The sequence below is a fragment of the Lutra lutra genome, chromosome 1 (assembly GCF_902655055.1).
Source record: "Lutra lutra chromosome 1, mLutLut1.2, whole genome shotgun sequence".
Classification (NCBI taxonomy): Eukaryota; Metazoa; Chordata; class Mammalia; order Carnivora; family Mustelidae; genus Lutra; species Lutra lutra.
Genome location: NC_062278.1, coordinates 56,463,829 through 56,478,977, shown reverse-complemented (window position 1 = coordinate 56,478,977; position 15,149 = coordinate 56,463,829).

The following is a 15,149-nucleotide window of genomic DNA, read 5'->3' as shown; positions in this document are numbered from 1 at the left end:
GTATTTTGTTCCTACCTCTAAGGGTATACTCTTACCACTTAGATAAAAGATCTTAGATCAGGTTAGATTGGAATTACCTACCATTATAAAAGGCTTTCTAACATGCATATCTCTCACCAACTGAGTCTGCTTGCCTACTCAACCGCATTAATATTCCAATCTGTTCTATTTCCAACATCCAATTTGCTTCTTATTTCTCTTTTTGGCAGATTCTGTTTTTCAACAGAGATAGGAAAAGTTACACTGTTTCTCAAAATCCGAATTTCCTCCACTGTTGAGAAAAGATTCCATGAGAACTGTGCAACCTCCTAAAAGAGTTTGAAGATTGATCTGGGAGTAGCAATAGAGCTCTCGGCCCATGCTACATGCTGGCACATTAGTCTCCTCTTCTTGGTTACCCTCTCCTAACCTAGTTTTGCAGACTGAGAAACAACAACAAAATAAGAGCAAAACTCACTCCTGACCTGAGATTGGAATAGCTCATAAGCAGTTTATTCCTCGAGGGCATTTTTGGGACCCACCTTTGCAGAATCTGACGTTTATCATTTAAATTCTGCTCTGAAAGCCCCATGTCATCAAACACAGGCCATCAGGAAATCATTTCCGATGATTTCCTAGAGCCTCCAGGCTTCACTCTACAGGATCAAATGGCTGAAACCTATAAATACCCCATGAAAGAGCAGGAGCCATAGATTTAAGTTATGTTCTCAACCAGGAAAGTACTGTAGCCAAAGGTACAACTTGGAAACATGGGAACATTTTTGCTTGGGTGATGACTGGGCACAGAGACATGGAAGTTCAGGCCCTTTAGTGGTTGGGGCCAGGGATGTAAGTTATCCTAAAACACACAGGAAAATCCCACTTAGGAAGTTATCTTCCTGAACAAATTTTTACTATCCCCGGGCACCAAACCACTGCAAGCATAAACTAATGAAACTTTATTAGCGAGATGCTGAAAGATTCTTTACATAAATTCATGCAAAAAGCCAACATAATTTAAGGAAAAGATATTATAGAGAGAAAAGCTTAAATTGGGTAAAGGCTATTTTAAAACTATTGAATAAATAAGTAAGTACTTTGTACTTTCTAGCTACTCAACATTGTATAGCATTTTCAAACGTGTATCAGTTAAAAAGGGTTTCATATTATAGAAGTGCAGTTACTGCAAAAATGACAAGGCAGATGGCAAATGTATCATCGCTTTAGGATTCCTTTTAAGTCACTTAATGCCAAATATTATTAAAGGAGCAGAACACATTGGGATATCACTATATTTCATTATAAAAATGTTTTTAAAATTTCACATGCTTACCATCTTATATTACTTTCTGTAGTACAAGGATAAAAAGTTAGGTTGTGAAATATAACACTGAAGTTGTTTTGGTGCTTGCCTACTTTCAGCTCTTACTACAGTTCTGTCCCTAATGGTTCATCACAATTTCTCTATAGGCTCTTACTTTATGACTTCTTTCCAATCTATTCCATAGTGCCTATTGCTTATTAAAGAATATAGCCTCCCAGGCCTTTTTAGCTGAGACTGAACATATGCCCAACATATAATGGGATTTCAAAATAGGAGGAGATGTGACACTTTGTCACTATCATACCTTATGTCATAATATAGGAAATTAACACCATGCTTGTAATGCTGAGCTCATTCGCAAGAATCATAAATCCCCATTGTTTCCATCTCAACAGTCTGTCATTTATCTTGGTGTGTTATTCCTACTTCAACGGGGGTTGTTCCTTTCCATTGTATACAAATAAGCTCTCTTTTTTATATACATAAGAGTAATACTAGGCTTGATTTTAGTGTCCACCCATACCACTGCCTCAATTTCCCTATACATCTTATGCGGAATGATTTCTGATCTCAATTTATTATTCAGGAGGGTACTAACACCTGACTACTTCACTGTTTTTTAATATAGTTATATGTTTACAATCTGAAATATATAACTTATTTCAAAAAATTCTCCTTTCTGTAACAGAACATATGTATTGATTTTTTAAAAACTATGTATTTAGGTTCTATTGCGGCTTAATTTCACCTTGGCATAGAAAAGAAGACATTACAAACATTTGGTATAAGGTAGCATTGGGTGTGATAGGACTGAGAATCACTGATTTAAGGTAACACTTACAAACATGAGTTCTCCTGGGTCTTGAAGCAGACTCCTTAGCAGTGAGGCCAATACTCGTACTGTGAAGAGGAGGCAAAATCAATGCTTATCAGTGTCTTTGAACAGTATCATTGTTTCTTATTAATTATTCTACACTGAAAAATAACTGTCTTCCAGTTCTTTTTTTTTTTTTTAAAGATTTTATTTATTTATTTGACAGATAGAGATCACAGGTAGGCAGCGAGACAGGCAGAGAGAGAGGGGGAAGCAGGCTCCCCGCCGAGCAGAGAGCCCGATGTGGGGCTCGATCCCAGGACCCTGGGATCATGACCTGAGCCGAAGGCAGAGGCTTTAACCCACTGAGCCACCCAGGCGCCCCCTGTCTTCCAGTTCTAAGAATATAGTTGATTACCACATGTCTATCATAATGACCAAAACTAAAAACAAACAAACAAACCAAAACACAATACTAATTGTTGGTGAAGATGCCATTAGTATGCCAACAACACTAACTGCTGGTGAAGACAAAGAAGACTAACTGCTCTCATTCATTGAAGATGGGGATGAAAAAAGATACAGTTACTTTGGATGACAGTTTGGAAGTTTCTTTCACAACTAAACATAGTTACCATAGAATTGTGTCACCACATATACAATTGTATTACCACACAATCCAGCAAGCATACTCTTGGCATACTTCTAGATATTTAACCAACTGACTTGAAAATTCTGTCCACACCAGAATCTGTACCTGAACGTTTGTTGCAATTTTATTCATGGTTATAAGAAACTGAAAGCAACCAAGATATTTTCTCCATAAGTGAATAGATAAACAAGCTGTGGTACATCCATACAATAGAATATTAGGAATTAAAAAAAAAAAAAAGGAATAAGCCAGCAAACCAGGAAAATACATGGATTAATCTTAAATGTGTATTACATACTATAGGATACCAATTATGTGATGTTTTGGAAAAGATATAATTATAGAGACCATAGAAAGATCAGAGTTTGCCAGGGAAGAGGGGAAGAGGAAATGCTGAATAGGTGAAGCACAAGGGATATTTTTAAGGCATATATTCTGTAGGTAATTGTGGATTCCTGAGATTATGCATTTGTTAAAATCCCATAGACCTTCATAGCACAGAGTAAACTTTAAACTTTAATGTACGCAAAACTTGAAAAAATCATTTAGGAAGTTAGAGGATTTCAGGATGAAATGCAGATTGAGACAAAACAATCTAATTGTACTATAAATGTAGGAAACAACCTTACTAAGGGGAGTCCAGGGAGAGGGGCTGACCTAAGTAATTCTGCAAATGAGTGGCGTTTCTAATATGGAAGCAAAAGAAGCTGTACATAAGCACTATACTCTGGTTGATGAAGTGTTTACTACTTAGGCTCAGGTTAATTATCAGACCATTACTCATGTGGTATATTGGATTTGAACAGTTACGTAGATAGATGGCAGACGATGGGAGCCAAGTATCTCAACATGGGGAATTTACAGATAAGCAAAGGGAGGACACTAGATAATCTATATGGTAATAGATTAGAGTTGGAGACATCAGTGTAAACTCAAGTTTAACATAATATAGATACAGATGGCTACATCAGAAGTATTTATAGGGGAGCCTGGATGGCTCAGTTGGTTAAGAGTCTGACTTCTGACTTTGGCTCAGGTCATGATCTCAGGATAGTGAGATGGAGCCCCATATAGATCTCTGTGCTGGGCGTGGAGCCTGCTTAAGATTCTCTATCTCCCTCCCCCTCTGCTCCTCCTCCTGGCCCCTCTCTAAAAAGAATTTTTAAAAATATTTATAGGTATGTATATGCAAATTTTAGTGATTGAGTTAGTATAACACACATTCCCTTGCTCTGTAGGCTGAGAGGACCTAAAATCAAGGACATTCCAGGAGCAAAAAGTATACCTAGTGCCTAGATCTTGGTTTCTGATACCATTCTCCAATAAAAGGAACAAGGGCCCCTTGGAGAAATGGTTGATTCTAGGACTGGGCAGGAAGTATCCAAGATGAGCCTGGACTTAGACATAAAATACAAAACTATGATACTTTTAGAAGAAAAGTAAGAGAAAATATTTGGAAACTAGGGCTAGGCAAAAAGTTCTGAGATTGAACACTAAAAATATAATCCATAAAAGCAAAAACTTTGTAAAATGGACTTCATCAAAACTTAAAACTCTGTTTAATAAAAAACATTGTTAAGAGAATAGAAAAATAAAATAAGCCACAAACTGAAAGAAAATATTTGTAAGCCATGTAACTCCCAAAGGACTAGTATCTAGAATATTTGAAGCACTCTCAAAGCTCAACTGTGAAAAAGCAAAGAATTCAATAAGAAGATGGGCAAAAGACATGAAGAAACATTGTATCCAAGAGGATATATAGATGGCAAGTAAGCCCATGAAAGGATGTTCAACATCATTAGACATTAGGGAAATGCAAATTAAAACTGCAATGACATATCTGTCATAATCAAAAATTTTAAATACAATTAATAAAATAAATAATGACAACTAAAAAAATAATGACAACATCAAACACTGATGGGGATATAGAAAAATTGAATTACCCACACATTGCTGATGGGAATGTAAAATGGGAAAGCTGATCCAGAAAAACGGTTTGGCAGTTTCTTTTAAAATCATAAGAGACTCTTGGGACACCTGGGTGGCTCAGTTGGTTAAGCCGTTGTCTTCGGCTCGGGTCATGATCCCAGGGTCCTGGGATCGAGTCCCACATCGGGCACCTTGCTCAGTGGCGAGCCTGCTTCTCTCTCTGCCTCTGCCTGCTGCTCTGCCTGCTTGTGTTCTCCCTCTCTCTCTCTCTCTGACAAATAAATAAATAAAATCTTAAAAAAAAAATTCTTTAAAACCATAAGAGACTCTTACTCTCAGGAAACAAACTGAGGGTTGCTGGGGGGTGGGGGGGAAGGGAGAGGGTGGCTGGGTTATGGACATTGGGGAGGGTATGTGTTATGGTGAGTGTTGTGAATTATATAAGACCGATGATTCACAGACCTGTACTCCTGAAGCAAATAATACATTATATGTTAATTAAATACACACACACACACACACACGTGGGGCACCTGGGTGGCTCAGCTGGTTAAGCATCTGCCTCTGGCTCGGATCATGATCTCAGTGTTCTGAGATGGAGCCCCATGTCTGGCTCCCTGCCCAGTGGAGAGTCAGCTTCTCTCTCTCCCTCAGCCTTTCCCTGCCCCTATTGTGCTGTCTCTCAAATAAATAAATAAATAAAATCTTTTTAAAAATAAAAATAAATAAAAATATACATGCAATTACCATCCTACTCAGCAACTGTACCTCTGAGCATTTACATTTACCCAGAGAAATGAAAACTTACATTCACACAAAAACCTACACGGTAATGTTCACAGCAGCTTTATTTGTAATAGGCAAAAACTGGAAATGACCCAGACATCCTTTAATGGGTGAACGAATGGTTAAACTGTGGTACATCCAGACCATAGACTACTACTCAGGAAAAAAAAAAAAAAAAAAGGGAGAAAAGAAAGAAAAGAAATGAAACTATTGATACATACAAAAACCAGACTAAATCTCCAGAGAATTATGCTGAGTTTAAAAAGTCAAATCTAAAAGGTTACATACTGTTTGATTCTATTTATATAACATTCTTTAAGTGACACCTTACATAAATGGAAAACAGTATAGTAGCTGCCAGAGGTTAAATGGGGTGGGGAGAGACATGGATATGGCCACAAAAGGTCAACATGAGGGATTTTTATGGTGATGCGTCTTGACTGTACAAATGTTAATATCCTGATGATGATATTGTACCATAGTTTCATAAGATGTTACCAACAGAGTGTTCTAGGAACAGGGTACAAAGCATCTTTCTGCATTATTTCTTACAGCTGCATGGGAATCTACGGTTATCTCAAAATAAAGTTTAATTAATAAAAAGAAGTCTAATTGAAAACCAGGACAAGGAGAACTTTTATTGCATATTCAAACAATTCTGTTAGAGGCTGCGCTAGTACACAACCACCATGGAGGAAGAAATAATGATGTTTCCTTTGCAGTGAAAAGACTAGGGGCTTTGTCATGAAAGACTTTGAATCAAATACAGCTTGCTACATATGAATGGTGTGACCTTGGATAGCCTGAGTTTATGTGTTCTCACCTATAAAACACTAATTTCTTCTAAGGCTCCATTGAGGTATTATCTAAATTAGATAGATAAAACACCATATACTTCACACTCTTAGTACTGTGCCTTCCACAGATTAAGTACTCTGATGCTAGCTATTGTGAAGTAAAGAGAATCAGAGCAATTATCTAGCAAGCAACTGTTTCTTCTGTCCCTGGTATTAAACTTGGTAAGTGATTAGGAAACAGATCTAAACCAAGGTATAAAGGGGATATAGAGCCCCGACTAAGCAAATACCCATTAACAAAATTTTATGTGTGATTTTTAAAAATGGTCATTAACTTTTCTTTATTTTTAAAGTAGGATACGATTACAGAGACTGGAAAATTTAAAAGAAACACAGATAATACCATCATGATTACAGAATAACTTTGTTAACATGATGATTAATCTTTTTTATATGCATATATTTTTAGAATACTGATATTATGCTGTTTATACACAATTTTCAAAACTACTTTGTGATTGCATGACTATTTTTCTATGTCATTAAATATCTTAAAACATCTTTTTCAGTGTTGCTTTAATTAGAGCCCATATATATAGTGGAATATTAACTATGTACCACCGGACATGTTAGTTAATTCCAATTTCTTTCTATTACAGAAACTAATAGAAAAACTCCACTTACATAAAAGTTTGTCTAAATTGACTATTGATATATTCGCTAGTCTATAGAGGGGGTATCGAGGAAAAGAATACACTCTAAAATTCTTAACTTGCTTGCCAAGTCCCTCAGAAAAGAATGAAGCAGGATTTTTAAGAAGTTATTTTTCTGGAAGAAAGCATTTGCTCTCCTTGAATTAATTTCACTCTGACCACCATAAATTAATGCTCTTTGAAGCAGAAGTAATGGAAACTTTGGGAGAAAGCAAAAACACCCCAGAATCTATTACAACCAAAGAAAAGCATGTCAAGCACATTGAAAAGTATGCCAGACATTAGGAAGGTTTATTTCAAAGCAGTCAGAACATTCAAATGTCACACCGCCCATTATTGTGAAAGACTGTTGGGGCTGATAGCAAGCTTGGACTGAACTCCAGTACCTGAATCATTTGGGAGGCAACAGAGAAAAGAAAAAGGGGAAACATGTACATAAATTCAACAACTCATATTATAGATTCAGGGAACAGGTGTATAACCAAAAACAATAAGGGATTGCATCAGGAAATCAGCCAAAATCAGGTTTGCAAAAGAAGAGCACAAAAAGACTAGATAGACACTCCCCACCCCGCCTGAAGAATATGATCTTTTTTTTTTTATAAATTTTTTTTTTTATTTTATTTAACAGAGAGAGAGAGAGAGATCACAAGTAGGCAGAGAGGCATGCAGAGAGAGAGAAAGGGAAGCAGGCTCCTCTCTGATCAGAGAGCCTGATGTGGGGCTCGATCCCAGGACCCTGAGATCATGACCTGAGTCGAAGGCAGAGACTTTAACCCACTGAGCCACCCAGGCGCCCCAGAATATGATCTTTTAAAGAAAAAAATCATCCTGTGAAAGGAGGCAGAACTCCTTAATTCCACTTTCATTTCTTCTTCTAAAGGAGAAAAATCTTTAAGGCAGAACACTATTAATAGGAAGTGGAAGTCCAAGATGGATGGAGTGAAGTGATAACTAAGGAAGGAAAATTCACATTGCAAAATGTCACAGAATAGGGTCGTTAATCTGACAAGTGGTACTTTGTGAAAAAGAAAGAAGGTAGTTCTGAATTTTTATGTATAGCAAACATGATGCAAGATAGAAGCAGTAACTTTGCTGGGAAGATGATAGAACTACGAGCTGCATGTAAGATTTATCCACAGAGATTTTAAACACTTGGATGCACAGGCTTCATCCAAGCATAGTCAGTTAGGATGATCTTATTAGTTGAGGGGTGGGGATCTGCATATAGCAGCCCAACTGCTGTTCACTGAATTAGTTTTTAATAGACCAGGATCATGAACCCCAAACATTTGAGAAGACTCCCATCAAATGTTAGCTTTGGCATCTGAAAGGACGAATCCTCAGTTAATTACCTTGACTTTATCACCAGAAATGGTCAATGACAAATATGTATCACCAGATACATGTATTACTGATGTATACTGAATGATTATGTTCTCTTAAGACTTGGATAAGGCCAGGTACTTTCCCAAACTAGAAGAACTTTCTCATTAGCTTTGTAGTCTTCACTGATGTCAGACATTGGTGCTCTGTTCCTCTGTGACTCTAACAATTGATCTATAATTAGGATGTAGTTACCTAATCAGACTTTTTGGATTCATGGTACTTTTCACTATTATTTTAAGCTTTCAACCCCATAGAATTCATGCTAAAGCCAAGCTAAAGAATTATCCCTCATCTCCACATACATATTCTTTCTCTGAGCAGGCCTTCCAAAAGTAAGACAGAGAGGCTATGGAGGAAGGAGTCCACTTTTTTCTATTCTAGCCTGACTACAAAAACCCAGGGAGAATACAAGAAAGATAACAAACTAATCCTACTGGTCTTCAAGAAAGAGAGTCCCAAGAGCATTAATTAGATTCTATACAATGATGAAAAGCATGGATTGGTAGGAAAGGTGTTTTTCTAATTTCAATGGATCTTGGCTTTTTTCTTCAAAACTCTATAAATTTCTTAAGTTACTAAGCTATGCATATCGTCACAGGCAAAATCAAAATTATAAGTAAGTGATATCTATTGCTGTACAAGACTAAAATAAGAATTTTATATTTACTGATATGTCAAAGCTCAGTTTCCAGTAAGGATTTCATTCATGATACAGCTTTGTACAGAGTTGTGCTAGTCCCCAAGCCAATTTATTTTAAATGGTGGATTTTTGTATCTTCCTAACTCATTTTAGTTTGGAGATACTGCCTTCACTCTAATACCTCTGAGTTCTCCAAACAATATCACAAATTAGCTAGCTCTTCATGTAGGAATCACACAGAGATTAAACAACTCCAGGGTAATCTGATACATAGCTATAAAATGTATTTTGGTTCGGTCTCATTCATTTCCCTCTTGTTTCTTCTGATACTTTGTATTTTAACTACTGTGTAGATACAGATTAACTACTTTAACCAATTTTATTATCCAATATTCTTCATTTACTTTTTGGTAATATTTTTAAAGGGAGATAGGAGTAGGTATAGGCTAGAGAATTGTTCTGAATGTCCTTCTGGACAATGAGCTGCCATTCTTCCCAATTCTCTTATAGTAAACACACTACACTTGAATACACCAAGGATGTCCTAAAGAAGTCATTCATTACTTATTAAGGCCATGTAATTGCTTTTTGATGGGAACTCATTCCTTAATTCCCAGTTTAGAAAGGCCATTTTCAGGAGGCAAGTTAGGATTTTATTATTTTGGAATCCTATGTCAGGCCATAGTTGAAATGTTTATCAACAACCTCAGAAAAAAAAGGAGAATCCTGAAATAGCTCCCAACAGCTTATCTGAATAATTCCTGGTTTTCATCCATCTGATTTCATTGAGATGAGGGAGCAAAGAAAACTTAACTCTTATAGTACAACTTGAACCATATGAACTTGTGATTTTATTGTCTTACATTGTACACTATTATATATGGTAGTTTTGCTCCTGGAGTAGGTTTTAGAGAGGAACAGTTAATTGAGTGCCTATTAAGCACCTGTGTGCCAGGTGCAGGGGAACAAGGAAGACTGAAACTGAGGAAGTAAACACACAGCTACAATAAAAGCTGAGAAGTGTTAGGATGAGCAGAAATCCAGGAAGGTAGAAATGGCAACAAATTAAGCTGCAGGTTTTCTTTTCTTTCTTTTTTTTTTTTTTAAGATTTTATTTATTTATTTACTTGACAGAGAGAAAAAGAGAGAGCATAAGCAGGGAGAGGGGCAGAGGGAGAGAGAGAAGCAGGCTCCCTGCTAAGCAGGGTCATCCCCCCCAATGCAATCCCCCCCAATGCATCCCCCCAGGACCCCAGGATCATGACCTGAGCAGACGCCCAGCAGACTGAGCCACCCAGGCACCCTAAGCTGCAGGTTTTCTAAGTTTTCCTTATAGGAACCTGTTGACCAGTTATGATGCATTAAAAAAAAAAAAAGCACAAAATTATGTCATTGCTCCCATCAGAAGGTGAAGTGGTTTGTCCCCTTCTATGGCACTGGGTGGGCTTGTGACTACTTTGACCAATATAATACAGCTGAGGCTGGATCATAAAAAGTGTTTTGTGTTTGCTAGAATGCTTACACTTGGAGCCCTAAGCTACCCTATAAGAAGTCTGAGTACTCTGAGGTCATCATATTGTGAGGAAGCCAAGCCACATGGAGAGACCCTGTGTAGACTCCCCCTCACCCCAGTTGGCAATCTTCACACCCTCCCAGCCCACCTGCCCCTATGAATGAACAAGTGTTTAGAGGAACCCAGCTCCCAAACACGGAGTCACCCCAGCCCTGGAGTTGTTACAGGATGTCTTTTCCTTTAGTGCCCATGGTTCTTGGTCATGCAGCTTGGAAGAATGAAGAGGCAGACCCGATGAAGAGTGGTGGGCAGCAAAGTGAACTTTATTGAGCTACAGTAAAGTTTATTGAACAATAGCACAAAGCTCTCAAAGAGGGAGGGGACCAAAGAGGGTTGCCACTGGAGTTTCTAAGCCTAGGGGGTTTTATGGGCTTGTTGGCAGGCTGTTTTAATCTGATTAACCCTCCCTGCACCTGTCATCCAATCAGGTTTTTGTCCTCCATCTATCATGTGGGAAAGGGTGAAGGGCTCCCTTCCTCTTAGGGCAGGGCCCTTGTCCCAACTAGCCTCCGTAAGAGTCTTCCTGCCTGAGTCCCTAAGCGTTACAAAGAGAAGCTGTGCTTAATACACTGTATTTGAGTTCCGGGCCCATAGAATCTACTATCAAAAGAAAATTCACAGAGTTTTACTTGATATAATATTTTGAATGAGAAGCAAACTGTTCACAAACAGGGAGACTTTAAAACTGACAGTGGTATTGTTAGGTAGAAGCTAGATCTGAGTCACAGAAGGAATGCCCTGAGGAACTTCATTCATTGACCCAAAAGATTAGAGAGCCCAAGTCCTTGAGGGGAAAATGATTAGAGTAGGCAGTTGGTTAGAATAGGACAGGAGCTGGGGGCAAGGACGGAGATAAACAGGTTACACATTATAAGCCCGAGGGCACAACATCCTGATGTTACAGCTTCCCAGACCTTGGAGCTAACAGATCAAGAGCTATGGGTGCAAAGCATGGGCTCTCCCCTTCCACCTCTGCTCCAGACTCATGATAATACAGTTACTGTGTCACTATAGCTCCCCTCCTCCATCCCATGGAAAAAGGCTACCCCATGACAGTTCTGGTACAAATTTGATGGGGTCAGAAACTACCCTCCCAATCGTGGAAGGAGTTCTCCAAATGACTGGAAGCAGCCTCCATCAGAACTACCCCATCCATGATGTAAGACCCCACTCACATACAAGAAAAGGATCCCTGTAACCTCAGGATAGTTCCCACCTCTGAGCCTACCTGCTTTGTCCTACCTTGAGAGTATACTGTCCTTAATAAACTGCTTTGTGCTTTCTACTCTGTTTCTGGCTATCTTCATTCGAATGTGGATCTTCACATAAAACTTTCCCGGAAAATCCAAGAACTAGACCTCCATTCACACAATGCAGACCCTCCCACTAGTAACAGTATGAAGCTCAGGTCTCAGAGTTACAGCTCAATTTACAATGCATGAATGAGAAAGTACATTGTTTTCTGTTGTGACTGGTTACTAGCAACTTACATTCCATTTAAGGTAGAACCACTGTATAAGTTATTTGTAGCTCACTGGAAACTGAAGAAAGCTTACGTTCGGTAAGAAAGCTTAAGGTCAGAGTCAGTGATATGGGAAACAAAGGCAGAAGGAAATGCTTTGACAAATACTTGACATGGCAGATTATAACATTCCTCCAGGATCCTGTGAATTTTATTTAGCCTATGAAAGTCTTTTTGGAACTTCTCTTTAATAAAACCACCATTTTCCACCTCAGCAACACACTCACATTCCAAAACTACATCATTTGGCGCCATGTTGGGTGCCACACTGGGCCATATTGGGCACCACATGATGTAGTTTTGGAATATCAGTGTGTTGGTGAGGTTGGTAGGGTCTGGAGCCAATGGCCAAGAGAAAGTTCTTGAGACATCTTCGGTGCAAAGTGGCGGTTTTATTAAAGCATGGGGGACAGGACTTGTGGGCAGAAAGAGCTGATACCTGCTGTTCCTAGCTGCCCCGGGATCATGAAAAGCAAGTGACTGTATACCTTGGGGTTGGAAAAGGTAATATTAAGGGCCACACCTGCTATCTTTCTTGTCGGAACAACAATTAGCATTAAATATCAGCCTAACACAGCTGGAGATGTACTGAGCCTTACAGGGGAATAAAGAGACTATACCCTAAAGAATTATATGAATGAGGGCACCTGGGTGGCTCAGTGGGTTAAAGCCCCTGCCTTCGGCTCACGTCGAATCCCAGGGTCCTAGGATCGAGCCCTGCATCGGGCTCTCTGCTCAGTGGGGAGCCTGCTTCCTCCTCTCTCTCTCTGCCTGCCTCTCTGCCTACTTGTGATCTGTCTGTCAAATAAATAAATAAAAATCTTAAAAAAAAAGAAAGAAAGAATTATATGAATGAACTGGCATATGATGGGAAGAATCAGGAAGCTATTTCTAAAATGGATTTTGAAAGTTCTTTTTTTTAAATTTAAGATTTATTTGAGAGTGAGTGAGTAAGTGTGTGTGAGTGTGTGTGTGAGTGCCAATTGTGGGGTGGGTTGGTGGAAGGGAGTAGAGGAGGGAGGAAGAAGAAGAAAGAATCCCAAGCAGACTCCATGCTGAGCACAGAGCCCAACACAGGGTTTGATCCCACAACCCATGAGATCATGACCTTAGCCAACCAAGAATTGGATGGTCAACTGATTAAGCCACCCAGGTGCCCTGATTTTGAAAGTTCTTGATCAGTGGGGACAGAAGGAACAACGGAAAAAGCCAGAATTCATTGACTTGGAGATACTTTATTAAGACTCAGGATTTAAAAGTCCAGCAAGGACCCAGAGGATAGGTAAACTCACCACTGAGGTAGCCTCTAGAAGCTTGGGTAACTCTCAGTCAAGTGGAATGCCTAAATTTTCCTAGCAGAAAACAAATGAAGGAATTAAGTAGCTGAAGAAAGTGATTATGTGGTATGGATACATAAGGCCAGAAGACCCACCAGAAGATTATGTTCCACAGGGGGGCCCAGATAGCACACAGTTCACTAATGCCATCAGGAAGGCACTGGTAAGAAGAGAACCACCACCACTGAGAAATTCTGTGATGGCTTTCCTCTACATGCCAGAAATTCTGGTACTAGAAATAGTTGCATAACTGGACTGGTTAGCATCACTGGAGATGACGGGGCCTTGAAGTAATAGAGGCCAGATGGCAGCACTTGTCCATCAGGAGCTAGGAGGCTGTAATTACCATAATGACTGGCAAGACCGCGGGGCAGCCAAGGCTACTTGACCCAGAGGGAGTTATAGAGATGGTTAATAGAGCATAGTGTCTCTCGGGGCAAAACAGATGGACAGCTAACAAGGGTGTTGCTTAACATTACAACCAAATAAGCACAGACGAGCAGGATGCTGAGAGTTGTTGCCCAACAAAGTCACAGTCACTTGCTCAGTTCCCAGATCAGGACAAATTTTCACATTTATAACCAATTTGCTAAAGAAGGGGCTAAGATCCCAGGAGGAAGGACTCTGCCACACCACAGCAAGTAAGTACCATGACAATACAGTGCCTGCATGCATGATCTGAATTGATACATTTGGCAGTTGGAGCAATCCCCACATCATGTCGCTGGCCTCTGGAAAAAGAGTTATCATAGCAGGAGAGTCGAATAGAAACCTCTGAAACCAGCACCCCCCCAACACGGTAAATTTAAAACACAATAATATCTCATGAATAGGTGTTGCAAAGATAAGCATCAGGATTATATACTTGAAGGATGCAGGAGTAGTTGCTCTTATCATATCTCCACTTAATTTGGAGTCAGATGGATCCTGGAGAATAACTGTAGATTATCACAGTGTCAACCAAGATTGTAAATTGTAGCTACTATGCCAAGCCTGGTATAGTTGATAGAAAAACATCAGTGTGGGGCCAGGGACACGAAATACAGTCATTAATCTAGTGAATGTATGTATTTTATTCAATCCCAATCAAGAAAGAGGATCAGAAACAATTTGCATTCACATGGATGGACACAATATTCAATTTTTCCCTCAGGGCTATGTTAACTCTCCTGCCCTCAGTCACAGTCCAAAGAGATGTAGACATCCCACGGAATATCATGCCTGTCCATGATATCCATGATATGATAGTGAGTGAGCAGGAGGAAGAGGTGATCAACATGCTGGAGACCTTCGTAAGATGCATGCACTCTAGAGGATGAAAGATCAAAGATTCAGGTGCCAGTCTTTTCAGTGAAGTTTTGAGAACCCAGTGATCAAGGGCATGCTGAGACATGCTCCAAAGTAAAAGACAGTAAATTACTGTATCTTGCATTTCCTAAACAAAGGAGGGAAGGAGAGCATTTCGAAGACCTCTTTGGCTTCTGGAGGCAACAAATTCCAAACTTGGGAATATTCATCCTGCCCATACTGTGGGATGATACAAAGGCTGCCAGCTTTGTGAGGACACCTGGGTGGCTCAGTGGGTTAAACCTCTGCCTTCAGCTCAGGTCACGATCCCAGGGTTCTGGGATTGAGCCTCACACCCAGCTTGCTGCTCAGCAGGGAGCCTGCTTCTCCCTCTGCCTGCTACT